General features: G+C 43.1%; 1 long non-coding RNA gene across 2 annotated transcripts in view; it reads right to left on the bottom strand.

Moving 5' to 3' along the window:
• Positions 1-6,926: 6,926 nt before the first annotated feature.
• The window catches only part of LOC119864451, a 78,900-nt gene continuing 70,084 nt past the window's right edge, over positions 6,927-15,742 (bottom strand). For both annotated transcript variants that reach the window (XR_005386815.1, XR_005386816.1), the window contains 2 exons: positions 13,490-13,648; positions 6,927-6,947 (listed from right to left, as the gene is read on the bottom strand). This is a non-coding gene — a long non-coding RNA (uncharacterized LOC119864451). The remainder of the gene's footprint in view (positions 6,948-13,489; positions 13,649-15,742) is intronic.

Here is a 15,742-nt window from a genome sequence, read left to right on the forward strand (position 1 = left end):
CAGGAATACATGTGCTTATGGCCACCGTACACCATGCATACTCACAGCTCCAGAATATGACAAAAATCTAACTGCATGCATGTTGGGCTTTGATCTCTACAGGGTATAATCTTACTTAGGAATATTTAGTATTATTTCATAACATTTTCCTATCTATGGACAAACAGATCATTACAAATCAGGATGAAAACTGTTCATGACTCTGAAAGCTCTACATCTCTAGGGGAAGAAAATGTGTCAGAAACAGAAAAATCTTATACACTGTATGTATCCATGTGCTCTCTGATAAATACAAAAGATTTTCTCACCAAAAGAGCACGACACTTCAATATACTTGCACAAGGCTCACATATGTCTTAAAATAATGAACAATCAGAAACTGAAGAACAATAGTAAGTTCCAACAAAATAACAGATACAGCGTGTATCTGACTTTACTTTGTCTCTACCAATACTGGGGGGAACACTCTTTAATGGGGTGGCCGTTTCCCAGTTAACACTGTTCAAACCCGAACAGCAAAACTTTGGTTGAACAGCCAAAGTCAGGTCTCTACCCTAGAGGATCATACAATGTTAATGATAGGAAGTTTTCTATTTTCCTTCCCTCATCGCAGAAATAAAAAGTTGTGAGGAAAACAAAAGTTACTTATGGTATCCAAAACTCGGATAATGCTAGATTTAACATATGTTTATGCTGCATTCTGCAACTAAAACAATTTGCATTGAAAATGTCGAGTAGGTATTTCTCTCTATCACTACAACTATAAACCGGACAGGATAAATCAGACCACTGTGACAGTTCAAGTGGAGAATTTAGGAGCAGAAAAAAGAAAGATTTTCAGCAATATATGACAAGTTCAATTATTTTAGACTTAAATCTGGTAAAAAATGTAATTAAATTTAAAACATGCAATCAAATAGCATATATATATATTTTTTTTCCCATATAGCACAAGATGATGAAAGATAAGATAATTTTCCTTATGGAGATTCCGATCTAAGCCCAAATGAAAAGAAAAAAGAAACCTATCTTCATCATGGCAGGTGACTATGTCCTACAAAAAGATCCTTGCATCATACAAAAATGCAACTCCTATAACATAACAGAACTTTAACATGGGGGAAAACGAGGCCTTTTTTTAAAGTAAACTGCTGTTGCAAGGTAACTTTTAATTTGCGCACATAATGTAAATTGCTACGGTCAGCGCACCTTGGGTCACGGAAACAACGGTAGCTGGATCCAGAGGTGCCCCGGCAGTCCGGGTGTTCAGGCAAAGTGCCGTGAACAGTGAGGATCGATGAGCTCCTCAAAGTGTCACGGCCAGATCCTCGGCAGGGTGGCTGGAGAATAATATTCAGAGAGCAAGCACATGCTTAGTGTTACACTTTAAATTGATGCTGACATTTTGGATTGTGAAAAGAAAGTTTTTCCTAAGTAATATAGGAAACAACCCAGCTAACCTTCTGGAGGATATCAGATAATCATGGTAGGTTGTTGTGTAAGAGCTAACTTCTCAGAAATGTGAGCCCATGTGAAATACAAACAAGCAGCCGTTGCAGAGATTTACTATAGTGATCAACATTTTAATTACTTTCTGTTTTCTTAGATGTACAGGACTATTGCGATGAATATTCGCTCCATCTACAAACAAAGCAGTATTTTTAGCCTGGTATTTGCATTTGGTGGCAAAAAACTCCCACAAGGGTACGAATAACCACGAGTCATGTGCTGATTAATCCGAGACTTCTCAAGTCACGCATTAATTAAAGGAATTACTATGATCTTTGCTGGTAACGCTACACATTTGTCACACGGCATGCAGAGAACGACTTATTGGATGGTCAGATTTCAAACAAATCTCCAACCCTGCAAATACAGAGAGGATTTTTTCGAATCACTGCTGATGGTGACTCAATAAAAACCGAGGGCCTAAGTATGAAAACAAACTCCTACCAGAAAATCGCTAGACCAGTCTACACATGTGTGATGATTGACAAATAACTCGAGTGTGCAAAGAAGTGTTCTCCACATAAGAGAAAGGAGGACCACAATGGAAGGTGTGCAATGCAGGCCAAGCCACATCCTCAGCCGGCCCCGGCCCCCCGGCTCCAGGCCCCCCAGCCCCGAAAGGGGCGCGCACACACTGCGGCCCTGCTGCTCCGTACTCCTGCCAATGCCCTACGCTCTGGACATGCAGCCTTACCTCAGAAGCCACGGACTATCTATCAAGTGGGTTAAATTGCTTCATGTTTTCAAGGCGTCTTATAAAGCATTCTCGGGAAAATGTTTTGCTCCGTCATTCCTGACCTTTTAGAAACGGTGCCCCAGCAAGTATTAATATTGATGAAAACCACATGATCTCGGTCATTTACTGCCGACTGACACACACAGGCCCAAGGTAACACAACACAGCTTCCCTGGTTCTTAGAACGTATACATAGACCAAAGTTGAAATACTGAACTTTCTTTTTTCAGAAGAAGATCCTACATTTTTCTGGTTAAAACTGACCCATTGCTTAAACTCTGCCCTTTATTTTTATTTTTTTTATTTTTTATTTTTTTAGTTTCAGAAGCAGAATTTATTTATTTTTTTAAGTTTTTCTTTTTTTTGTTTATAATAAATGTATTTTTTATTGGTGTTCACTTTGCCAACATACAGAATAACACCCAGTGCTCATCCCCTCAAGTGCCCCCCTCAGTGCCCGTCACCCATAAACTCTGCCCTTTAAACATCTCTGATAAAATCGAAGATGTCAAAGAAACCACATAAGACATTTCAGAAAATCAATTTGAAAGGTGTTAATCTCTATATGGGAAATATTTTTCTGCCGCAAAGGAATCTATATGCATCCTTCCTTCCTTAACAAAACAAAGTGAATTTTGTCGTGTTCGGTTCTATAAAAAGAGAAGCCCCACAGCCCTATTCTGAATGTGTCAGCAGGTCTTCTCGTGTAGGGAGTCGAAGGGTACAAGTCTCCTCTTCCAGAAGTGGGCAGGCAGCAGCGCACTTACAAGCCACAGGCCAGAAGAAGAGGATTATTTCCACAACAGGCAAAACTGCCAGGAGGAACAAGCCACGACAACCGCGTGCATATTAAAGCCTTACAGTGGCTCCACAAGACCAAGGGAGCACCGAGAGCTCCCACTCATGCAGTTTAGCTCGAGATTCGGGGAAAGCATTTGACTATGGGGTTTGGAGGATGGAGCATGAACAGTACTTTTGTAAGACTTCTGCAGGTGGGAAAACTGGGCTGTGCTCACATAGCTATCACCCACCAAGACCAAGAAAGCCTCAAACGTTATTTTTAAACACTGGATTCTCACATCCATTCCTTATTTTTCATGCCTGAATTACAGATGTCATGATACCATGAGATACTTTAGGATGCCTACGCATTGCGAAGTAAAAACTTCTACCAGCAGCTGGCTGACCACTAACCCTAGGTCAGAACATGGGCTACTGTATTTATCACTAATCCTGATATGACAATTCACTATAAACTTAATTATTAAAGCTCTCCTAAAACATCAAGAGTCTGACACCATGTGTTTACATCAAAGCCAACAGACATATAAAGGTGAAATCGGAGTATATTAAGTATTACTCCTTTTTCCCCACTGGATAATCAGTATTTGATATTTCAAACACTCAGAATATTTCTCAATGTTTTCTGTCAAAGTATTGTTAATGAAAGGAAAGAGGGAACGAGTTACAGAACTTTAGAACTGAGCTGATGCAAAGAAAATTAGACATTTCTTTGAAATCTCACATTTTTGTAACTGGCTACATAAAATATGGGTTTACTTTAATATAAAAATGACAATCTTCTCCATTCCTCACGTATACACAGTAAAGCAACTACCACGTTTGGTGGAAACATGAAGCGGAAGATGGGTCAGAGGGAACGAGAGATGGATGCTTTAGCACCAGCTCTCAAGCTTAAACAAGGAAAATAATAAGTTAGGAAAGATTTACACATAGCATTGTTTTCACAGTAAATATTTAGAAATATAAATTAAAGTAGCGTGAAATCGCAGTATCATGATATGGATAAACAACAGATTGTGAGGTCATTAAATTATAATGTAAATCTGTTATCTATAAAATATATGCAATGATGTCTATGATATATGGAGGAGACAGAGCATGCTGCAAAACATCATGATCAACAGATTCTCCTTTATACAAAATCCTATATGTACATTTCTAAATATGCACGAGAACACGTGACCAGTGAGAGACATCAGCAAGAGCTAACAGGAGCTGCCTCTGAGTGACGAGATCTGCAATTCCGTTTACTTTTTGCACTTCTATATACTGATTGCATTTTTAACGATCATTTATCTGAAAAGTTCTTTCCAAAGTAAAATGTCTTTTTTTTTAAAGAGATTCTGACATGAAATGAGAAAAAAAACAAAGGGCTTTATTTTTAAAGAAGAAAAACTTCTAGCAAGGTCATGTGCTAGTCTACTACCCTGAAGGGACTGTGCACTTTGAAGACTTTGGGAAATGTTCACTGTGCCTACAGAGTAGTCCCATGCTCATTCTGTCATTTCTGCAGTGAGTAGCACCAATAGAAGAGGTATGGAGGGCAGCCCCGGTGGTGCAGCGGTTTAGCGCCGCCTGCAGCCCAGGGCATGATCCTGGAGACCCTGGATCGAGTCCCACGTTGGGCTCTCTGAATGGAGCCTGCTTCTCCCTCTGCCTGTGTCTCTGCCTCTCTCTCTCTCTCTCTCTGTCTCTGTCTCTGTCTCTATGAATAAATAAATAAATAAAAATCTTTAAAAAAATAAAAGAGGTATCGAGAAGAAGTGAAAGGTACTCCACCCTCTGGTACAGAACGTGTTTTCATGTGAGGCTCAGGGACCAGTAGTGGGTTATTCTCGACTATACTGCTCTCAATGACATCAAGCACAAACCCACTAAGAGACTTAGGCGTGCCTCTGCTGTTATGACATTTTGGTCAAAATGGCAAAATGCATCTTAATTACAGTTTTGATAGGTATGTACTTATAGGTGTCATATATTCAACGACCTTTCAGGTTCAGGATATAACTGAGTACACTTAGGACATGTAAAGTTAACAAATTAAAACTCTGATAGATGATAGGAAAGAAAATTCTATCCAGAGTTTCACCGATACCATGAAATTATCATTTTGATGGCCCACATTTATGATGCTCTAAATATATGCACAGTGTAAAGTAGTCAATCTGGATTTCTACAAAAGGACACTGAGCACAAAATGGAAACATAAAGACAGTTCTATGAAATGAATCTCATAAACTATCGACCGAAGAACATTATATGTTTAAACTAAACAGTTTTTGACTCCATGATCATTTATCATACTCAAGATAAAAATAGATAAAAAATAGTTGATAATTGATGATTAAGACAAAATTCATATAACACTAGCATTATTCTTTCCAAGTATTCCAAGCAGAAATTCTTATAGGACACAACCAAAAGTATGGGCTATTTACTTGCTGTTATTTTAATAAAAGAACAAAGAAAACTAAGACCTCACAAAATGTTGAAATAGCTATCTATCTACAGACATTGTGAATTTTTAGGAAGACACGCTGAAACATCAATACCATTGCAAACACACACGCATGCGCATATTCTGGTACGATGAACTTGAAAATTAACAAGCTATATTGGAGTTATGAATAATGGTCCTAATTATTCTTTTCCCAAAGTAGTAAACAGAAATACTATGTCATAGTTTTCTGATCAGTGACAAAGTCATTAATAAATGAAATCAAAATGGCTAGCAATCAATAAAAAACTGTATTTGTGAGGGAAACATTCACTGCTACACTAGGCTTCCATTCCGTATAGGCAACAGATTCATTTTAGTATGTAAAATGCTCTGGGTTGAAGAATGCTTTTGACAAGAAATGATAAAGATTTTTCCCTATCACAGTAACAAAAACATATATTCACGTTGTGTTTTTTGAACTGCTCATCTTCCTAAAAAAATTAAGTAATGAGGAAGGCCATAAGATGGCTAGGAAAACATAAACTGTAAGAAGCAAGAGGTTCATTTCCCTTAAACAAAATTCCCAGAAAGCAGGCAAGAAAAAAAATAAAAGACCTCAACAATTGGAAAAGTTGGGGAAGGAGGGGAAAATCTGAAAGCAAGCAAGATGAAAATAATGAAAATACCAGCTGACATAAACAGGGATAGAATGCAGTCTAATCCCCAGACTCCTGAGCAAGGACATATGCAAAATTAGCACGGGAACACAAAACTACAACAGAAAGATGGTACGCGTAGCACCGGGACCAAGTATTAAACAAAGCATATCGAATTCAGAACTTGCTCATCAAACTGGATTAATTCTCCCTTTTGACGAAATGCATTTTGAGTTCAGGTTACGTCACAGGAATATTTTTATGGAATGACTTTAAAAATGTAGAGAAAGACTCTGATTCCTCTGACTCCCCTTAGTGAAAGAAAATCTTCGAATGCTGCTAAAGTTAATTAAAAACCATGAGGGAGGGATCCCTGGGTGGCGCAGCGGTTTAGCGCCTGCCTTTGGCCCAGGGCGCGATCCTGGAGACCCGGGATCGAGTCCCACATCGGGCTCCCGGTGCATGGAGCCTGCTTCTCCCTCTGCCTGTGTCTCTGCCTCTCTCTCTCTCTGTAACTATCATAAATAAATAAAAATTAAAAAAAAAAAACCATGAGGGATCGATGAAATGAGAGATTCAATACAGACTGTGACATTCTGGGCCAAAACTGAAGTGTCATCAAAAAGTAATGGTTTTGGTAGACCCTGGCTAACAAACGAGAAAGGATATCAAACACAAAGACTTTTTTTTGTCAAGAATGGTAACACTGATGAGAGAGAACCTCAAAGTGACATACATACATACCGACAACTGAGTATGTATATTCAGCGTAAAGACTCACCAGAAGCAGGTGTCCATGCCTCTGTGGACAAAAAACAAAACAAAACAAAACAAAACAACTTTGGTTAACAGATCAACACACATATTAAAATCCAGACACTATAAGTTCTGGCACAGAGGCTGAAGCACACATTACATGAGAACACTGTTGCTGTCTCTATCTGGTGAAACACAAAGGAGTGTGAACCTCGTAAATGCAGTTTTGGGTATCAAAGTCCAACTGACTCTTTGTAATGTGCTCTGGCTTTGCAATTCTCAACATAGCAGGTGATAACCTGATATAGAAGCGAATACTACCGTGACTTCGGTTAGCTGCATGTGAGTTGTTTAAATATCAGAAGGTGAAGTACGACAAATTAGGAATAAAACACAAATTTATGGAAAGGGTGCTTCAAAGAATGAAACCTGGATAAAACTCAAAAGCAGGAATCCTCCCAAGTGATCCTTTGCTACAAAATTAATTCACATTAGTGGAAGGCTTTGCTATGCCCAGTGCTGGGAATGTTTTTGTCCTGTCGGAAAAAGTTCACGCAAAATACCGAATTTCCGTATTTCACCGTTATGTCCTGTTGTTTTGCTCAGAAAGAGCACCAAATCTCTGTGCTTAATTTAAAATGAATTACAATTTTGCTGGGGGTTTAATTGCTAAGTAATTTGTTTGAACAGTTTAAACCACTTACAATTTTAGTCAACATAAAAATTTGTGGGCAATCATACGGGAAAACTCATAAAACCACAGCTAAATTCCTAGGGATCAAAGTGTTATAGACTGAAATAGCCTTTAACTAACAAATGATCATTATGATTGGATGTCAACTGCATTCCTATATTGTAATTCATTTGCATATGTAAGAAAAAATAGAAAACCATTAGGCCAAGTAAAGGACTAAAAATTGCTTTTAAAGCAGCAACACTATGCAAATCTAAACAGAAATTCCAAACGTCCTGTTATTCTTCTGGGAGTTCAGAGCAAAAGTCGTTCTTACGTAAAAACGGAATTAAGGTTGAGAGCCCACAAGACTTCCTGATGGTGCTTCGTAAGTTAGAAAATGAGCCCATAGATAGGAGATCGTAAAGACGCTTTTCTTCCAACAGAGACGGCTTCCTTACTGCTCACCCAGTTCCTGACCTCTGTCATGAGCTAGTGAACCCCCAGAACAAAGCTGAGAACAAAACCTGGGTTTCGATACGACTCCACAGTTGAACTCAGAACCAGATTAAAACCAGGGCTTACGAGAGCTTTCCCGCTGTCAGATTCAACCGTGGGTCATCCCTAATCCCGCCCCAGACCAGCGAGAAGACAGCAAGCTCCCATCCTTGCAGGAGTGTGCCGTGGAAGCGTCACAAGCCAGAGACAGAGGGGTTGTGTCCCTCAGAGTGAAGCTACAGGAAATGGTTTCCTTCTTTTCATTTTTTCGTTCTTAAGGAACTTTCATAAAACAGCTCTGAATCATGCAGTCTCCTTTAAAAATGTTCTCCTCATAAGGAAAACAGAAGAAAAATCAACCACCAAAGGTCACACTTGAAAACGCAGAACTTCAGAACTTGTGGAAGAAACACCTGTAAGACCTCTTTCTTTGTACCACTTCATGCAAAGTTTCTCATGAGAAATTTATGTACTGGTTTGTGTTTTATGAATCAGACCTGAATAAAAAGAGAGACTTCTGCCATGAAACTTAAAGGGTAAGAAAATCTCCGTGTGCGTGCCACTCCCAGCATCATGAGTCAGGTTTTTCCCCTCCCCACGCAGACTGTTCCAGAGTCTCACCTCAATCCCCCCTACTGGTCCTTACAGATGCGCTAAAATGGATTACCACTGCAGTGGTTTATCAGTCCTCCTCCGATATCCATAGAAAACTAAAGAAGACCAAGGAGGGTCCTCAAACTCCCATTCCCGACCTGGTGAAAATGGCATTTAAAGTCCTTAACACCCGAGAGGAAGTGGCTGAACTTAAGAGGCAGGCCAGGCTCCAGCAGAAGGTCCAACTCCAGACCCAAGCGTCGGTGGGAGCCCGCAGAAAGGGGGAACCAACCGAATCCCACCTGGGGCTTGCTTCAGATGTGGCACCGAGGGACAATGGGCCCGTCAATGTCCCAATCCCAAGGAGCCAACGCGGCAATTCCCTCAATGTGGAACGATGCGCCACTGGAAATCCGCCTGCTGGGTCTCGGGGGATCCTTGGCGCCTCCACACAGAGGAAACCCTGAGCCGGGAAGTCCAGCCTTTCAACTACTCGGATTGGATGATGACTGACGGGGCCCAGACTCAGACACCCCCTAAGCCAGGCCAAGCCCAGGGTCCTGCTCCAGGTAGCAGGGAAGCCCATCTCTTTCCTGTTGGGCACGGGGGCGACTGACTCCATTGTGCCTTCCTACTCGGGGGCCAGCTTCCCCTCTCCAGTAGCCGTGATGGGAACTGATGGCACCTCCTCTATTCCACGGACTGCCCCACTCCTCTCTTGCAGCCTGGATGGGTTCTCCTCCTCACACTCCTTCCTTAGAATCCCTTCCTGCCCAGCTCCTTTTCGTCGAAAATCCTGACATCTATCTATCAGCTTCTCCTCGGCTAAGTCCGGCTACCCTCCTACTTACCCCCTCTACTAACCCAGAACCCTCCCATTCCTGCTCTCAACTCCTGGAAGAGCTGCCCCCTCCACATCCAGGACTTTAGAATCAGCCCTTCCCTAACCCTGACCAAATTCTCTTTGTGGCCAGAGACACGCAGCATAGGCCATCGTTACCCTAGATGCCATCCTAGAGGCAGTTCCCCCCTCCTCGGGACAAGCTCTCGGAAGGCAGAACTTAGAGCCCTCACCAGGGCTCTTCGCCTGTCCAAAGGGCAATGAGCTACCATATACACGGACTCCAAATGTGCCTCCATCATCACACATACACATTCTGTCCTCTGGCAAGAGCAAAGGTTTCTTACAACCAAGGGAAGCCCCATAATCTATGGGCCCCTCATTTCAAAACTACTAGAGGCCCTCAGCCTTCCCACTGAAGTAGCCATTGTCCACTGCCATGGACATCAATCCTCCATGGACCCGGTGTCCTGGGCCAACAACAAAGCTGACTCAACTGCCCAAGCCACTGCCTTAGGCTCCTCATCAGCTCCCCTCCTCTTCCTCAACACACCACATTCCCCCTCTTACACAGATGAGGAAACTCACACACTAAAAAAGATGGGAAGAATAGCCGGGGAGAAAGACTGGATCTTCATTCAAAAGAAACTCGCTCTTCCAAACCATTTAGCTCCTGTGATCATTTCAGACATACGTCAATCCCTACACATTGGTCCCAAGGCCTTACACCAGTTCCCAGGATTCCACTATCCACATCTCCAAAAGGTAATTGGAGAGGTGCGTTAGTCTTACAAAACCTGCTCCACTGTAAATGCTCAAGGGGGAATTCGCAGGCCAGGACCCAATCACCAGCTCCATGGCTACCAACCTGGCAAGGACTGGCAGCTTGACTTTTCCCACATGCCGCGCCATAAATCCTTTCGCTACCTATTAACCTTAGTGGACACCTTTACAGGCTGGATAGAGGCTTTTCCCACAGCTCGGGAGATGGCGGATGTGGTGGCCACCATACTCATCGAACAGATCATTCTGAGATTCAGCCTCCTGGAGATCCTACAATCTGACAACAGCCCGGCTTTCATCTCCAGCATCACCCGGCAAGACTCCGAGAGCCTAAATATTACCTGGAAACTCCATATCCCATATCACCCCCAGTCTTCGGGTAAGGTAGAGTGGGCCAACGGCCTTCTCAAAGAACATCTCACCAAACTTACCCTTGAAACTCCACCTGTCCAGGCCAACCCTCCTCCCGCTGGCTTTAACAAGGCTCAGAGCCACCCCTAGAGGGCCATCGGGCCTAAGTCCCTTTGAGCTTCTCTACGGGGTGGCCCTTCCTGCTCACTTAAAATCTTCCATCATCACCTCCTCCTCTCCTATCTTACTTACCTACCTTCCCTAACTCTTCTAAGAGCCCTCCTGTGGGCCCATGTGGATTCAGTCACCCCTACTCCAGGAGCACCCACCTACAGGCTAACCCAACTCAGGACCAGGGCCCCTTCTCCTGGATAAAACTTATCCAACAAGGCACTTCCCTCGCCAGCCTTTCCTGCATGGGCAATCTGTCCCACTGTTTTATCTGTGCCGCTTTAGGCAAAACTCCCCTTGTGGCCATTCCCCTCCCCAAGTGCATTCAGCTGCACCAGCCCCGCACCCACACCTCCAGTGCCTGCCTCATCCCTCTCTCACTAATGTTGCCCTATTTACTGACCCTCTCAACCATCAATTCCCCTTCTGTTATTCTGCCCCTAACTCATCCCTGTGCAACGTCACCCGGTCAAACGTCACCTCTCATCATGCTGCTATTGCCTGATTCTTTTGGTGCCATGGCACCCTATCTCAATCTCTCAATACCTCTGCCTCGCTCCTGACTGTCTCCCTAGTTCCGCGATTAACTATCTATAGTCAGGCAGAAGTAGCCCTCCTCATCAGCCCCCTGGAAAAGCAGAAACGAGTGATCTTTCTCCCACTGGTTGTCAGGGTCTCCCTGGCCTCAACCCTGGTGACCACTGGGTAAGGGGCCCTTATTCTACTCTGTAGATTCCTCCAGGGACCTATCCGAGAGGCTTCAAATGGCTATCGAGGCTTTGGCAGAGTCTTTTGCTTCCCGACAACGCCAAATAAACCCGGTGGCCCAGGTAGCTCTTCAGAACCGACGTGTCTTGGACCTCCTCACGGCCAAGAAAGGAGGAACTTGTATGTGTCTCAATGAAGATTGCTACTACTACATCAACGAAACAGGTGTAGTTGAAAGCAATCTCCACGTCCTCGCCAAAGTTCGTGAGTCTCTCCAAAAACAGTATCACCCTGTCGACCCAACTACACCCCAATGGTGGCAGACCCCACTAACCATATGGCTCCTCCTCTCTCTAAGCCCACTCCTAATCATTGGCATACTATTAATGGTGGTCCCTTGCTCTCTCTGAATCATCAAGGAAGGAATCCGCGAAAGATCTCGGTTATCAGTCAACCAACTTGTTTTACACCCCTACGCTGGCCTGCCCACCTCCGACAGGCACCACGACGCCCCTAAATCAGCAGGAAGCAGCCGGATCTGAATCATCGCCCCATTATAACATAACAAAAAGATCTGAATGTTGGGCTGGGGAGACTGGGGACCTCAAAATGGCTGACCCCAGGCCAGCAACCTCCCAATAAGGCCGCCTTGCGGCCCTACCCTAACTGAGCACCCAAAGACCTGTAACCCTTGCCCTAATTGGAATGCCGCCCCGCCCCCATCTTCCAGAGGAAAACTCTTTATAGACCCCCCCTGCAGTTTGCTTGGGTGTGACTCCCCCCCTCGCTCTCTCTCCCCTGCGGGCCTCAGAACCTAGCCAGGGAGCGCATCCCATTAAAAGCCTGTTTCAAACAAAATAAATAAATAAAAATAAAAGCCTGTTTCCACCAACTTTTGCCTGGCCTCTCTCTTCCAGTTCACTACCAATCAGATTAAACCTGACAAAAACCATGGTCCTTTTGTACCAAACTGCCACTTAAAGACTGTGACAGCTAATCTCTATGTTGTTAGGAACTATATCATTTCAATATGTGTGAAACTGGCAGGGACATAAATTCCAGACATCATTCACTCTTGGCTTTGAAACAGGCTCATGGTATCTGGTATTAGGCAATGTTCTTTGGAATTTGTAGATGAATCTGACCACATCTAGCTTCAGACGTGGAAAAAAAAAACATATCTTATTTAGCAAAGTGATAATGCAGTGTTTTAAATACATCCCAGCTTAGATGACACACGATACTTTTCTCAATGGTTCCGGGGAGCCTCAGTCATTGTGATTTGATAGCACGCAAAGTCAATGAGAAACAGACACGTGGAATTTGAAGCAGAAAGGTACAGGTCTTTCTGGATCTTCACATTTGTTTCAATTTCTCACTAATGACTCCTCAAGGCCTTGAATACATGAGTCACCCTTTTAGGCAACTACTATGATTAAAAGTAAGAGAAGAGCAAGTAGGATGTTACCTATTCATTTGGCTGAGTCTTCGAACTCTAAGAGACGATGATGAGACCACCAGTCCATGGGGTGTCAAACTTAACAATGCAGCAGAGGCAACAAGAAACTGCTCGACCCAGGAGTAGATGTGAGTGAAGGCTCACCGGAGGAATCATTCTATACCATAATCGACAGTCTGTACACGTCACTGCCTCGGGCTTGGCTCGGCTTCATCTGGTGCACGTGTTGGTCTCACCCAGGAATTCAAGAAGGGCACTGAACACTAGTGATGAAACTGCTCTGCAAGGATATTCTGATTGTTCCATCACATGGGCCTCTTAACAATCCTAGCTTCCCAAACTGCATTCTCAGTGTGTTTCTCCAAAACAATGAGGTGCCACCCTTTATCTGAACTCTTGAATACCACCTCTGCCTGTGGCTGTCCTGTTATGGGGACACCTTTTGCAGCTGCATGCTTTCCCCATTTCTCATTGTGTCCCCTGCCAAGTTTGGACCCCTAGAATACCTACCCTGTCCTGTGTCCAGGCTTGCCGTGTCGGTGATTCATTCACATGGACATTCTGCTGTGGGCTTTGTTCTCTCGGGGCTCACGATATTTACATTCCTTCCCAAGCTTTGCTGTAGGCCAAATCCTTGCTCCTCACCTGGTCCCATCTGGTCTACCCAGACTCAAAAAAAAAAAAATCACAACCAAAAGTCAAAACAAAGGAGGAGCAGGTGGAGATTTTTCCAAGCCGAGACCCTGAAGACGAGAACTGAGGAAGACGGACTCGACATTTACTGGTGTGAGGATGAAAAGAGATACTCAGGATGATGGATATTACACACCATCTCACAAGCTTTCCGTGCCTGAAGTGTCTAGCCCGTTGTTCATTCCACGCAAAACTGTGAGACTCAGGCACTCTTTCAGAGCCTTCTGGGACAATATGGGACAACATGTATAAAATATGGGATGATCACCAAAATGAACCCGATTAAACTCAAACAATGGACTTAATTTTTTTTTATCATCTCCTTTTTTTAAAAAGATTTATTTATTCATGATAGATATAGAGAGAGAAAGAGAGAGACAGAGACACAGGAGGAGGGAGAAGCAGGCTTCATGCTGGGAGCCTGACGTGGGACTCGATCCCGGGACTCCAGGATCGTGCCCTGGGACAAAGGCAGGCACCAAACCGCTTAGCCACCCAGGGATCCCGATCATCTGCTTCCTAATCCCCATCTCCCTACAAAGGTGGTCAATGATTCATTATGTTATTATCTGTTTCTCACCCCAACATTTCTATCTACCTGTATCCATCCATTTGCTGATGACTGAAACCAGGCAGCCATATCTGTTTCTACATCTAACCCATGACCGTTCTAATTTAAAATATACTTTTCATCCATCTTATTATTTTCTTCTCTATATTCAGCACCCAGGTCACATTTATATGTCCCATTGTCATCTCTCACTAGAACTAATATCATTGCATTCTGGCTAGCCTTCCCACTTGTAACTCAAGTCTTTTCAATTTTTTAAAGATGACTTTTATCTCTTTGAGAGAGACCATGAGAGAGAGTGCATGAGTCGGAGCGGGGAGAGGCAGAGGGAGAGGGAGAAGCAGATGCCCCACTGGGCAGGGATCCTGACCTGAGCCGAAAGGCAAAGGCTCAACCGACTGATCCCCCCCACACCAGGTGTCCCTAACTCTGTTCTTTTCTGAATCGTTCCCAAACCCACAACAGGTAGCCTAATAGTGAAAGCCCCAAACATCATTATGTTGTTACTTTGCTTATTAGTTCTCTTCAAAGTCTTCTCTTTGTACCTTGGATGAAATCAAAACCCTCTGAGCCAATAAATCCTGGTGTGATCTAGTCCATGCTGACTTTAGTCACATCTAATGCTGCTCTCCTATCTATCTATTCATTATGTTCCACCTTCCCTGACCATTTTTTCAATCTTTCTCAATCTTGGAGACTCCCATCAATATTTTTTTTACATTCTTCAACATCTCAATGGCTATTAAGATTTCCTATGTAGGAACTTAGCCTTAGCCTTACAACATTCATCACATATGTTACTTCTTTAACGGGGTCTTCCCTGAACCTCTAATTTAAGAGCTAGTTCTCTCCATTATGATATTTTATGGTACATTGTCATTTTCTTTCATAGCACCTTTCCCACGTTTCTTGTAGGCACTTGTCAGTATGAATATTTCTAAAGTGACTGTCCTCTGAGTAGGCCGTGAGAAAGCTCCATGGGAACATGGGTCTTTTGCTTTCTACTGTATGGCAATGCCTGGTACAGGGACTGCAATCATTGGCACTCAATATATCTGTCCAATGAGTGAGTGGAAATTCTGTATCTCATAGTTTATTTGTTCAATTATTCAATAAGCTATTATCTTGTGTAAAGCATGGTCTTCACCTCATTGGGTACAGCAGAGACAAAGAGATGCAAAAGTGCCTGCTCTGGTGAAGCTTCTAGAGTGGGAAACCAGTAATTAGCAACGAATACAAAACATCACATCGCATTTTAGAAAGAGACATGTAGCAAAGAAAAAATGGAGCAGGACAACGGAAATGAGGGGTGCCAGCGAGATGGGATTTACAGTTAGAATAAATGATCAATGTAGGCCTTCATGAACAGTTTACCTCTGGGAAAAGACTTGAAGCAAGTGAAGGCTCTCTAAGAGAAATTCAAGTCAAAGAATTTTCTAGGCAAGGGAATGAGCTAGAATGAGTCCAAGAGTGGGAACTTGTATGGGTTTCTGAGAAAC

The sequence above is a fragment of the Canis lupus genome, unplaced genomic scaffold (assembly GCF_011100685.1).
Source record: "Canis lupus familiaris isolate Mischka breed German Shepherd unplaced genomic scaffold, alternate assembly UU_Cfam_GSD_1.0 chrUn_S1546H1734, whole genome shotgun sequence".
NCBI classification, from domain to species: domain Eukaryota; kingdom Metazoa; phylum Chordata; class Mammalia; order Carnivora; family Canidae; genus Canis; species Canis lupus.